This window comes from Pelodiscus sinensis, chromosome 2, assembly GCF_049634645.1.
Source record: "Pelodiscus sinensis isolate JC-2024 chromosome 2, ASM4963464v1, whole genome shotgun sequence".
Taxonomy (NCBI): Eukaryota; Metazoa; Chordata; order Testudines; family Trionychidae; genus Pelodiscus; species Pelodiscus sinensis.
In genome coordinates, this window is record NC_134712.1 from 128,310,336 (window position 1) to 128,323,332 (window position 12,997).

Genomic DNA, 12,997 nt, shown 5'->3' on the forward strand with positions numbered 1-12,997 from the left:
CCACCTGAACCCAACTCTCACCAGCTTAGAGTCCTCTCTCTGAGCCAGCATCCCCTTCTCCATCTCCTCCTGCACCCACATTCCTTTCCAGAGCTTGCACCTCTCACCCCTCCCCACACCCAGATCCCTCATTCTCACCCCAGAGCCCGCACCTCCTGTCTCAACCCAGTGAGACTGAGTAAGGGCTGGGGGACAGCAAAAGATGGAGAGAATGGGAACAGAGAGGGCAGAGCCTCAAGGAAAGAGTGGGGTTTTGGAAAAGGGATGGGGTCAGATCTTGGCTTGGCCTGACATTTAAAAAGTGATCTTTGGTGTAAAAAGTTTGGAGACCACTTCCTTAGTATAGTATTTAGGGTTACATATAGGAATTAATCTCCCAATGAGTTTTCCCCCTCTATTTGGAAAGTACCCAGTGTACAATAGAAATACACTTTAAAAGGAGTGTGACGGGGTGGAGCAACCCCGCCACTTGAGCGAGGCAGACGGGGCCACCGCGGAGCCGGCAATCAGCGCGGCAGGCCCGAGCGGGGGCGGAGGGACACGTCATCACGCGGCGCCGGGGCGCGCCGGTGATGACGTCGGGAGAGCAACGCCAGGGACGGCAAGGGGAGGGGGGATAAAAGGAGCCGGGGAGGCCAGGGGAAAGGGGGCGGAACCGGCGGGGCCAGCGGACCCGACTGGGCAGGAGCCAGCGGCAGCGGGGCAGGAGCCAGCGGCGGCGGAGCAGGAGCCAGCGGCAGCGGGGGTGAGACCTGCGGCAGCCAAGCCAGCCGGAGGAGGGGCCCGAGCGAGGGAGGAACGAGCCACGGGAGCCAGGCAAGGAGGCAGCCAAGGCAGCAGGGAGCCCGCAGAGACAGGCGGGTACCCGGAGCAGTGAGGGTCGGCGGAGTGGAGCAAGACCCAGGGCGGGCTGTGTAACCCGAGAGCAGGGGCGTTTTGGGGTACCAGCCCCCCCTGCTACCACTGAGAGGGCACCTCTCAGTGTCAGGGCCCTGGGTTGGGGTCCAGAGAGAGGGCGGGCCCGGACCCCCCACTCCGCCCGGTGACCCAGAGTCAAGTGGTATCCTGAGCGCGGCCTAGGGGCAACAGGAGAGGCGGCGGCCCGGACGGGCGGCCTCTTGACAAGGAGTTTTTCCCATTCTCTACAGTGGGAGCAGAATCGGGCCTCTAATGCATGTGAGTCAGATCCTGCTTTTAGTTACAATCAGTTAACACCATTGATTTCACTGGAGTCATCTCAAATTTACAATGGTGCAAATAGGATCAGGAGTTGGCTCTATAATTTTCAAGAAAATAACTTACACCCAAATTCCTGGATTTCCACCCAAGAAGCAGTTGCAGTATTGCAGGGGTTCTCAAACTTTTTGACACAGGGACCAGTAAATCCATTCACAAACTTTTGGAGGACCAGTAATGTTCGTTTGCATATTTGCATATTCATTAATCAAATGATGAATATTCAAATAAGTTGTTTCTGGTCCTCCCAAATCTCCCAGTGCCAGCTTTAGCAAATCTTTTGATATGGTCACCCGCAATACTCTTGCCAGTGTTGAAGCAAAAAAAAAAAACGCTCCTTTCTGTTTAGGCAGCTAACAAACAGCTTTATTAATTAATAAAGCACAGCATGAGCCAAACGTGGTCCCAGCAAAGCCAGGCCCAGTAAGGCTGCTAATACAATCAATCCTAGTATCTTTATACCCTTAGCCAAACAGTCTGATGTCAGGGCATCCAATTACAGAAATCCTCAATTAAATTTGGAAAAACAAAGCCTTATCAACAAGATGGCGGACAGGTATGAGGGAGTACATCTCCTGTCCCAACCAGCCCAATTAACACATACCAATAGCCCATCCTGTAGGCCTCTTCTCACGGGATGACAGAAAGTTCACTCTGGTCTACGTGCTTGAGAGAAATGCTGAAATGGTTTCTGATATACAAGATGGCTTCTAGCTAAACATAAAATAGCTTCTACACCAGCAAGGTAAGGAATATGGATCGGATAAATGGGCTGTAAGACAGACAGAAAGCTGGTTAGACCAGGGTTTCTCAAACTTTTTACTTTAATTGGAACCCTTTTTTTCAGTTCTGCTTTTTGCAGCCCAAAAATATAAACACATGAAAAACAAACTGAGAAAATACCAGACATATAACATGTCTGGTATTTTCTCATTAGGTAAGTTGTATTATTACTAGATGTATCAGTTTGTAGTTTCAAACTGCCTGGCTGGTAAATGTGCTCAGGCTGCATGAGTGTGTCTACCAGCCAGACAGTTTGCAACTACTTGAGGAGTGGGGGGGGTAGGGGGGACAGTAGAATCCCTGTGTCAGACTAACTCGTGCTTTATGGGTGTGGGGGGGGAGGAACGGGGTCGGGTCAGTCCCACTCCCTGCAGGCCGATTCATTCCTCCCCTCTGCTCCCCTTGCTGCGTCTCTGGCCAGCTCCACTTTCCCCAACCCCCTCCCGGGCAGCCAGTTCTCCCCCCCCCTTCTCCCTTGGCCAGCCCCACTGCCTGTGTTCAACCCTCCTTCCAGCAGCCACTACTCCCATCCTGCCCACATCTTCCCCAGCCAGCACCCCGCAGCCCTGCTTCCACCGGCCCCCCAATCTCCCCAGCCTGCCCTGATTCCCCGTCGAGTTCTGCTTCCGGTGGCCAGCTCTCCCCTCCTCTTCACCCCGGAATCCCCTGGCACCTTCCCTTGGCCCTGCACCCTCCTGGTGCCTCCCTTTGCCCTCTTCTTCCCTAATACCCCCCTCACCAGTCTCTGCCCCATTCCCCTCCTGCCCCTCTGGGCCCTCACACACGATTTGCTCCATCCTGACCTTCCGCATGCCCCCCTTGGTGCCTCCCTCCCCCACCCAAGCCTGATGTGTAAAAGGGAAGTCAAATCCCCCGGAGCCATTGATTCCCCTATGAGGGGCACGTACAATATACATACATTGCTAATGCTTAGATATATTTGCTATTTGTATAGGAGTAAGACATGATAAAGGTCAATGCCTGTCGCAAAAACAACACCTAATAAGGAGACGATGGGAAGTGAAACCAGTCTCCTGTTAAGTAGAGATATGGATAGATTCCACATGCTTTAACTTGTGACAGGCTCAAGCAGGAAAGGAAAAAGGGAAGTATGGCTTGCCCATTGTTCAGCAAAGTGAATAAATGTAACACAGCTGTAACCGCAAAGTCAGCAAGTAGGCACTGTATTTAACCTTATTTGGAAAATTAACCTGACCTATAAGAATGCTAAATGTCAAAAATGAAGTAACCTATCATGTTAAGGCACCTAAACCAGGAAGGATGTTAACCCTATAAGACCCCTTGCTTACACGATGTTGGGGGTCGGCTCTGCTTTGAACATTGAGTTCCTTAGCCGTACCTTGGTTGCAACCAATAAACTTGAGTTGGACCCAGCCTGAAAGTGTGACTCTCTTCTTGGGGTAAATCAGACTAGCCTCCAAGGGGACGAAACCAGCAATTTATGCAACAAGCCCCTTCTTCTGCCCCCCCCCAACCCCTCCGCCGCCGCCGCCACCGCACGAGCTGGTTCCCCCCTTCTCCTTCCCCGGGGCGGGGCGGGAGCCGCTCTCAGGCCCCGGAGGCCGAACCCGGAGCCAGCCAGGCCCCGCCACGTGCCCCGCGTGGGTTTCGAAACCCCGGGCCGTGACGTCACGTCCTCCCTGCTCACGTACAACGCCGCGCATGGGCGGCAGGCGGCGAGGAGGAGCAGCGCGCGGCGGGGGGGCGGGGCCGAGGAGGACGCTTTGGGGGGGGCCAGGCAGAGACTCAGCCCCGCGCAATGCTGGAGCCGGGCCCGGCTCGTAACTCGCCGGCACTTCTGGGTGCAGGGGCGCGGGGCCTGAATGGGGCCCATCGGCGTAAGGGCAGCAGCCGCCAGGCGCGCTGAGACCCGGCACCGGGCCGCGCCCACAGCTTGGGGAAGGCTGCAGTATTGGGTTAATGGCTTGGAAGCAAGACGATGCACTAAGTATTGTTGAGCCTTTGTGAGAATGACTCAGGCTGCAGAATCCCTACCTCAGTGTCTCTTGGGAGTAGAGGTTGAACCTTTGATCTGGGACTCTGTCATCTGCAATATCCATGGTCCAGCAGACCATGGCTGTTAGTGAACCACAGAGCCCCAGCCATAGAGGTTACCATCAGCTGTGAGCTCAGCTGGCAGACATGCTAGAGGGATAGTAGCCTGGGGACAAGGAGCCTGGCCAGTAGCTGGCTGCTGAAACAGGGCTAAGTGACGAGCTCTGCCAGCCGAGAGTGGAGCCACTGCCAGGCATGGACAGGGAAGCCCCCACCATCTGGGGGTGCAGAACCCCTCCCAGCCAGGGGTATGGAGCTGCCGCCAGCCGGGAGCATGGAAGCCCCTTGCTGACCAGGAGCATGGACATATTGCCAGCTGGGGGAAAGGGGCCCCACTGGGCAGAGTGAGGCAGCAGCCAGGAACAGAGCCCTATCAGTGGCCAGGAGAAGCACAGTGGCCAGGACAATGGCCAGGAGGAAACCCCGGGAGAGCCTGAGGCCTGAATTTCCCTGCTCCAGCAAACTCCCTCCTCCCTCCTTTCGGACTATTCAGGTCCTGAGGGTGCCAGACCAGGGAGGTTGAACCTATAGAAGCTTGTGGATCAGCTGATCCTGATGTCTGTCCATGGATATCCACATCCATGGGAAGGCATTTGGTAGGTCTCTACCATTTATCATGTTATCTAGAGAAATAGAGAATGCAGTCCAGACAGAACTTTAGGGCCCAAGAGATCTATGTTTGGTGATTGTTGTCCACACTCAAGGGGTTGCAGACACTTTTTTACTGTTTAATGTTTTTCAATTTTATCATGCTGTAATCATAGAACATTAGAGTGACAGACTTAGTCTGAAGTCGAGTTTTTTTTATTGGCTCCAGTGAGAATAGCATTAGAGTCAATAGCTCAAGGTATAACATACTATGAATATACTTCTATCCTTAAAATACGTACTGTAGAACCTCAGAGTTATGAAAACCCAGTTATGTCATATAATTCCATATGTAAATATTCATAAGTAACATAACCACATACTCAATTTGTGTATAATGTCATGGCAACTATATGCCTCTAGGGAGGTGGTGGAATCTCTAGGGATTCAAGTTCAACTATTCTTATGCTGGAGCTACAGATGAATGTAGGTGGTCAAGTCCCAGAGCCATGCTATTTTATAACAGCTAAGGATTGGCCCTTAGAACCTATATTACATACATAACAAACATTACTAAGTTCTCTGTCCATCAAGGGGGATTGTTTTTCCAGTCAAATTTACATGTATGCCTATTATTTTGTGCGTGTTTTAAAATGAATGAAACATTAAATCTTGAAAAATAGGCTGGCCATTAAAAAGCAGAAAGGAAATTTACCAGGCATGAGAAATAACCAAAGCTAAAAGATAATGAAGTGAACAGGAATAAACCCCCACTAGTTTGAACTTTATATGTCAAGACATTCTTGCTGCTTTCAGATATACCAGTATTTTGAAATGGAAGATTACAACTCTTTTAATATATTGCTTTTTATTTTCTCTAGTGTCCAAGTTTACAAAGGTCAGGTGCCAGTATGATCCAGAATAAGACCACTTGTGAGTAATTTTGAAAGGTTACTGAGGGGAAATTCTAATAGATGAGAAACCTCGGGAAATACAGATGATTCCTTCCTATTATGTTCCACTATAGCTGATACTACATTAGAGATACAGTATGCTGGGTTTTTGACTATGTCTGAGGGACAATACAGCATCATATTAAATCACAAGAAGTCAAATTAGGAATGTGCTTTGAGTCCACATTTGACAAGTTTTCTTCTTCTTAATATGATTCATGACAGGAACATGATCGTGCTGTGAAAACTTCAGAAACATACAACGAAACTAGTAAAATGTGTATGTTAATTTCATGCAAGTTCAAAATTAATTTACTTGTTATAGTGTCTATTTGATACAATGTAAAGTGCTGTATTTCACTAGAGACGTGAAGCCAGAATTGACATTCATTGCAGTACCAATTTTATGTAATGTTCACTCCTTTGGTTATCTGTCCTCAGATAATCAAGGAATACCTTAAGAAAAGGAAAAGTCAATCAGGTGTCTGAGAAATAAAGGATCACTCCTAATGCAGGCTTTGAATATAAAATCAGAAAATTTAAATTAGATTCAACATTAAAGCATTGAAGAATGCAAGCGTATTACGCTTCTTCTGATTTGACTGCTAACTTTTGTACCAATTGGAGCTTTCATGAGAGAGCTCTCAAGCACTCAAGATTGTGATATACAAAGTCTAATAGGATGGGGTGCATTCTGTTTTGCCATCTATGCTTGGGCATCTAATAGCATCGAACAGTTCAGAGGCAGAAAAGATGGCAGATCAAGAACAATGTGAAACAGATGCCCTACTTAATAGAGATATTTCCCGTTTCTGACCTTTATCAGCTCAGGGTCACCTTGGATCAGCTTTAGCCTGTTACACTTAATCCAGGTGCTGATTACTGATAGGCGTTGGGAAAGCTGGGACAGGGTCCTGTATATGTTTGGTTTGCAAGAAATGCAAAGATGGATGGTATTTGCATACTGCTGGTACTTCAAACTGTGCTTTCTCATCAGCTCTCCCAGTGGCTTCACATACATGTAGACTAATATAGGGGAAGAGAGAATACTCTGTGGCTCCTGAGATGGAGGATCAGCTGCCCATAACAGGAAATTTTACAACTGTGTCCCTGGCTGAGAAACAAGGTAGTTTCAAATTTTCAAAGTTTTAAGGAACTAAAATTATCTAAATCTATCTTAAAAATACAGTAGTGTTGAATTACATTTAAACACCAATTTTGCCACCTATTTCTCCATTTTATTCCATCACTTAGCTAAACATTTGTGATCCCCACGTTTGGTTTGGTTATTGTTCATTGCAGAGCTTAATTACTGCTCATGCCTATGCCCTGCAGCCACTTTGTCCTCCTCAGCAGCCTAGACTTATGAGTGCAAAAGTTGGTGTTCCTACCCCAGGGTTATGCATGTGCAGTAGTACAACACATAATGTGGTCCCGGAATTTTACAGCTTGGTCACGTCTCCAGTTATTTTAAACAGCCACACTTTTAGTACCTGTCGTGGCATGAAAGCTTGTACTTCTTATCACCATTAATTATTAATTATTATTAAGAAACAAACAAAAAAATCATAACTACTCCAAACAGAAATCTATTTGAAGCCTGTTCTTATTAAATTTCCTGCTTCTGCCTAAATATCTTGCTGAGTTTCCCTTTGCTGATTGCAATTTCAGGAACACTGTGGGAATTTGGCCAAACCATTTTACTCAGATATCAATAGCAGTAGATTTATACTTTAGCTTTAAAGGGAACATCATATTAGAACTTTTCAAATATTTTACTTTTAGAGGGCTAAGAGGACTAGTTTCAGACACAGTGTAATCTTATGTCATTGCTTTAGGAACAAGCTTTGTGATTCTTTAGGATTTCCCCACTGATAACTTGCTATCCGTAGAAGTAGATATGATTTGAAAAGATAATCTAGTCAGGTTAATTGCAGAGATTCACCTGAAGCTGTTGAATCCCACAGTAAGGCTGTGTCTAAACTATATCGCTTTTCTCGAAAAAGGGATACAAATTAGACACTTAGAAATTGCAAATGAAGCCAGGATTTAAATTTCCTGCACTTCATTTGCATAATGGCGGCTGCAGTTTTTTCAAAAAGGGGCTTTTCGAAAGAAAAACGGCTCTTTAGACAGGAATCATTCAAAAATAAAACCCTGAAAAAATGAGAGCTGCATCAAGACTGGCAAGTTTTTCCGCAAAAGCAACTGCTTTTGCGGAAAAACTTGCCAGCTGTCTACACTGGCCACTTGAATTTCTGCAAGAACACTGACGATCTCATGTAAGATTGTCAGTGTTCTTGCAGAAATACTATGCTGCTCCTGTTCAGGCAAAAGCCCTTTTGTGCAAATGCTTTTGCACAAAAGGGCCAGTGTAGACAACGTGGTATTGTTTTGCGCAAAAAAGCCCTGATGGCGAAAATGGCGATCGGGGTTTTCTTACGCAAAACTGCATCTAGATTGGTACGGACGCTTTTCCGCAAAAAGTGCTTTTGCGGAAAAGCGTCCGTGTCAATCTAGATGCTCTTTTCCGCAAATGCTTTTAACAGAATAACTTTTCCGTTAAAAGCATTTGCGGAAAATCATGCCAGTCTAGACGTAGCCAAGGAGTACAGATCTTTTGAAAAAGGGTTTTACTTTCGAATGATCCCGGTCTAAACAGCCATTTTTCTTTCAATAAACCCCTTTTCAAAAAAAAAAAAAGTGGCTGCTATTATGCAAATGAAGCGTGGGAAATTTAAATCCTGGCTTAATTTGCAATTTCAGAGTGTCTAATTTACATCCCTTTTTCGAGAAAAGAGATCTAATCTAGACGTACCCTAAATCTTTCTGACATGTGGGGGAGACTACAGAGTCTAAATCTTTCTTACATGTCTAGACTACAGAGCTTTTCCGGGATTCCAGAGGTATCCCAGAAAAGCTCTGCCCCATCCGAGGAACGTGTCTGCTTTTCTGAAAAAATTTTTGGAAAAGCAGAAGCGTTTTTTCGGTATCACTGTAAACCTTGTTCTATGAGGAAAAAAGGATGTTCTGAAAGAGGGTTTTTTCTGACATTTGGTCTCGTGTAGATGGGTCAAATGTCAGAAAAGCCTCTTTCGGAAGATGCCACAGCACTACAAGCATGGAGCCTGAGGTGCTGAAATGCATTGGTATTGCATCCATTAAGGTGCAACACAGCATGCTGGGTTGGGGGCCATTTGATATTTGTGGATCACTTGGTGAACAAGTTCCTTAAGGGCATGGATAGACCAGACCGTACCTTCATGTAAGGGGTCTGGTACTCCAATGGGATTTAAACGTTGCTATGTCAAAGTTAATGACTCCTCCATTTGAGCTGTTAGGGTATGTCTACACTACAGCACTAATTTGAACTAACTTAATTCGAAATAAGCTAATTAGAATTAGTGAATCTAGACCTAAAAACAAATTCAAATTAGTGTTTTGCTAATTCGAAATAGCATGTCTACATTGAGTGGACCCTGAACTGAAGTTAAGGATGGCCGGAACCTGTGCCGACAGGGCATCAGGTTAGGACTTAGGGTGTGGAGCTGCTGCCTCAGGCTAACTGAGGGCTGTGCTTAAAAGGACCCGACCCCCACCCCGGACAGACGGTTCTCAGTCTCAATGCCAATCTAGATGCGCTTTTCCGCAAAAAAGCCCCGATCGCCATTTTCGCAATCGGAGCTTTTTTGCAGAAAACAAATCTGGGCTGTCTACACTGGCCCTTTTGCGCAAAAGGACTTTTGCCCGAACAGGAGCAGCATAGTATTTCCGCAAAAACACTGACAATCTTACATGAGATCGTCAGTGCTTTTGCGGAAATTCAAGAGGCCAGTGTAGACAGCTGGCAAGTTTTTCTGGAAAAGCGGCTGATTTTCCGGAAAAACTGGCCAGTCTAGACACAGCCCATGAATTTATCTAGTTCTTTTTTTAACCCTGTTACCCCTGCCCCACTCTCCATGGTAATTCATTCCATGAGGTTTAATTGTTAATTCGAACTAAGGGGTTTATCTTGGAATCGTGCTTCTCTGCCGCGTGTAGACATGGGCAATTATTCTGGGCTACTCAGCTTCCAAAATGGTGACCACCTGGGAACATGCTAATGAAGCATGGGATATTTAAATCCTGTGCTTCATTTGCAATTTCGGTCGCCCTCATTAGCCTCCCTAGATCGAACTAGGGGGCTAGAGTAGATGTACCCTTAAAGTATAGGCTTTAACAGGCAGGCCTGATATCTATATCCTAACAGACCCATGCTCAGAATAGCTTCAAAATGCTGGGCTTTCACATAATTAAAGATGAGGAATTCATATTAACCTCTCCCTAGATATTTCTCACCCAGTCCACTTCATGCTTTTGTCCCATAATTCCATTCTTGTCTAGAACATTTTCAGTATAATTTTTTGAATTTGAATGCCTCACATGTCTTGAGACCCTCTCCCAGTGCATGGGAGCAAGACCCTTGCAACCGGGCCTCACAGTCATCATCTCCATCCTGCTGTGCAGGGTCATCCACCTGGGAGACCTGGACCTGATCATCACAGGATTTGCCTCCCTGGGTTTCTCTAATTGTGGTAGAGTGTTCGATGGAACCCACATCCCAATCCGTGCACCAAGTCATGAAGCAGCCCAATACATAAACTGCAAGGGCTACTTTTCAGTGCTGTTTCAGGCCATGGTCGACCACCGTGGACAGTTCATGGGCATTTATGTCAGGCAGGGTGCATGACACCCGTGTATTTAGAAACTCCAGTCTCTACAGCAGGCTGGGGGCTGGCACATTCTTCCTCCAGCATGACTTTGCATTTGGGGATGTGCAGATGCCACTGTCTATCATGGGTGATGCAGCCTACCCCCTCATACCATGTCTGATGAAGCAGTATAACTGCTACCTGGATCCCAGAAGGACCAATTCAATTCCCACCTCAGCCGGGCCTGAATCTAGGTGGAGTGCACCTTCAGGTGTGGTTCAGGAGCCTCTTCACCAGCCTGGATATAGGGGAGCACAACATCCCCAAGGTGGTGTCGGTGTGTTGTGTCCTCCACGACATTGTGTATAGGAAGGGGGAGGCCTTCCTACCGCAGTTGGGGGCAGAGGCTGATTGCGAAGGGAGGAAACAAACAGGAAGAATTTGAAGACCAGGCCCAGTCAAAGAACTATTATTTCATTCGAATAACGGAGGCTTGGTGGGATGACTCGCATGACTAGAGCACTGTCATGGAAGGGTATAAACTGTTCAGGAAGAACAGGCGGGGGAGAATAAGAGGAGGAGTTGCATTGTATGTAAGAGAGCAGTATGATTGCTTGGAGCACCAGTATTTAGAGGGAGAAAAGCCTGTTGAGAGTCTATGGGTTAAGGTTAGAAGTGGAAGCAACAGGGGTGATGTGGTTGGGGTCTGCTACAGACCACCGAATCAGGTGGATGAGGTAGATGAGGCTTTCTTTGGACAACTGAGAGAAACTTCCAGATCACAGGCCCTGGTTCTCGTAAGTGACTTTAATCACCCTGATAGCTGTTAGGAGACCAACACAGCAATATGCAGACAATCCAGGAAGATTTTGGAGAATGTTGGGGATAACTTCTTGGTACAAGTGCTGAAAGAACCAACCAGGAGCCATGCGCAGCTTGACCTGCTGCTCACAAACAGGGAGGAACTAGTAGGGGAAGTAGAGGTGGGTGACAACCTGGGAAGCAGTGATCATGAGATGGTAGATTTCAGAATCTTGACCAAAGAAAGAAAGGAGAATAGCAAAATACACACCCTGGACTTCAGAAAAGCAGACGTTGATTCCCTCAGAGAACTGATGGGCAGGATTCCCTGGGATGCTTGCATGGAAGGGAAAGGAGTCCAGGAGAGCTGGCAGTATTTTAAAGAAGTCTTATTAAAGGCACAAGAATAAACCATACCGACACGCAGCAAGAAAAGCAAATATGGTAGGCGACCAGATTAGCTTACTGGGGACATCCTTGTTGAGCTTAAACACAAAAAGGAAGCTTACAAGAAGTGGGCACTTGGACAGATGACTAGGGAGGAGTATAAATATATTGCTCAAGAATGCAGGGGAGTTATCAGGAAGGTGAAAGCACAATTTGAATTGCATCTGGCAAGGGATGTGAAGGTTAACAAGAAAGGTATCTACAGGTATGTTAGCAATCGGTGGGTGATCAGAGAAGTTGTGGGGCCCTTATTGGATGAGGGAGATAACCTACTGACAGATGATGTGGGAAAAGCTGAAGTACTCAATGCTTTCTTTGCCTCTGTCTTCACAGACAAGGTCAGCTCCCAGACACATGCACTAGGCAACGCAGTATGGGAAGAAGGTGGACAGTCCTTAGTGGGGGAAGAACAAGTTAGGAACTATTTAGAAAAGCTAAACCTACACAAGTCCATGGGCCCGGATTTAATGCATCTGAGAGTACTGAGGGAGTTGGCAAGTGTCATTGCAGAACCTTTGGCCATTATCTTTGAAAACTCATGGGCTGTGTCTACACTGGGCCACTTATTCCGGAAAATCAGCCGCTTTTCCGGAATAAGCTGCGAGCTGTCTGCACTGGCCCTTGAATTTCCAGAAAAACAATGATGCTCTACTGTACAAAATCAGCTGCTATTCTGGAAAAACTATTCTGCTCCCACTCAGGCATAAGTCCTTATTCCGGAACACTGTTCCGGAAAAGGGCCAGTGTAGACAGCCCAGTAGTCTTTTCCGGAAAAAAGCCCCTTTCGCGAAAATGACGCTCGGGGCTCTTTTCCGGAAAAGCGCATCTACATTGGCCACGGACGCTTTTCTGGAAAAGGGCTTTTCCGGAAAAGCAGCCTGCCAATGTAGACACTCCTTTTCCGGAAAAACGTAGAACGGAATACTATTCCGTTTTAAGCAGTTCCGGAAATTCATGCCAGTGTAGACGTAGCCATGGAGATTGGGAGAGATCCTGGATGATTTGAAAAAGGCAAATGTAGTGAAGAAGGACAATCCAGGAAACTACAGACCAGTCAGTCTTACCTCAGTCCCCAGAAAAATCATGGGGGAGATACTCAAGTAATCCATTTTGAAGCAATTGGAAGAGGGGAAAGTAATCAGGAATAGTCAACATGGATTCATGAAGGGCAAGTCATATCTGATTAGATTTATGATGTGGTAACTGGCTCTGTAGATATGGGAAAGTCAGTGGATAGGATATACTTTGACTTTAGCAAAGCTTTTGATATTGTCTCCCACAATATTCTTGCCAGCAAGTTAAGGGAATATGGATTGGATAAATGGACTGTAAGATGGATAGAAAGCTGGCTAGACTGTAGGGCCCAACGGGTAGTGATCAACTGCTCGATATCAGGTTGGTGTTCAGTTTCTAGAGGAGTAC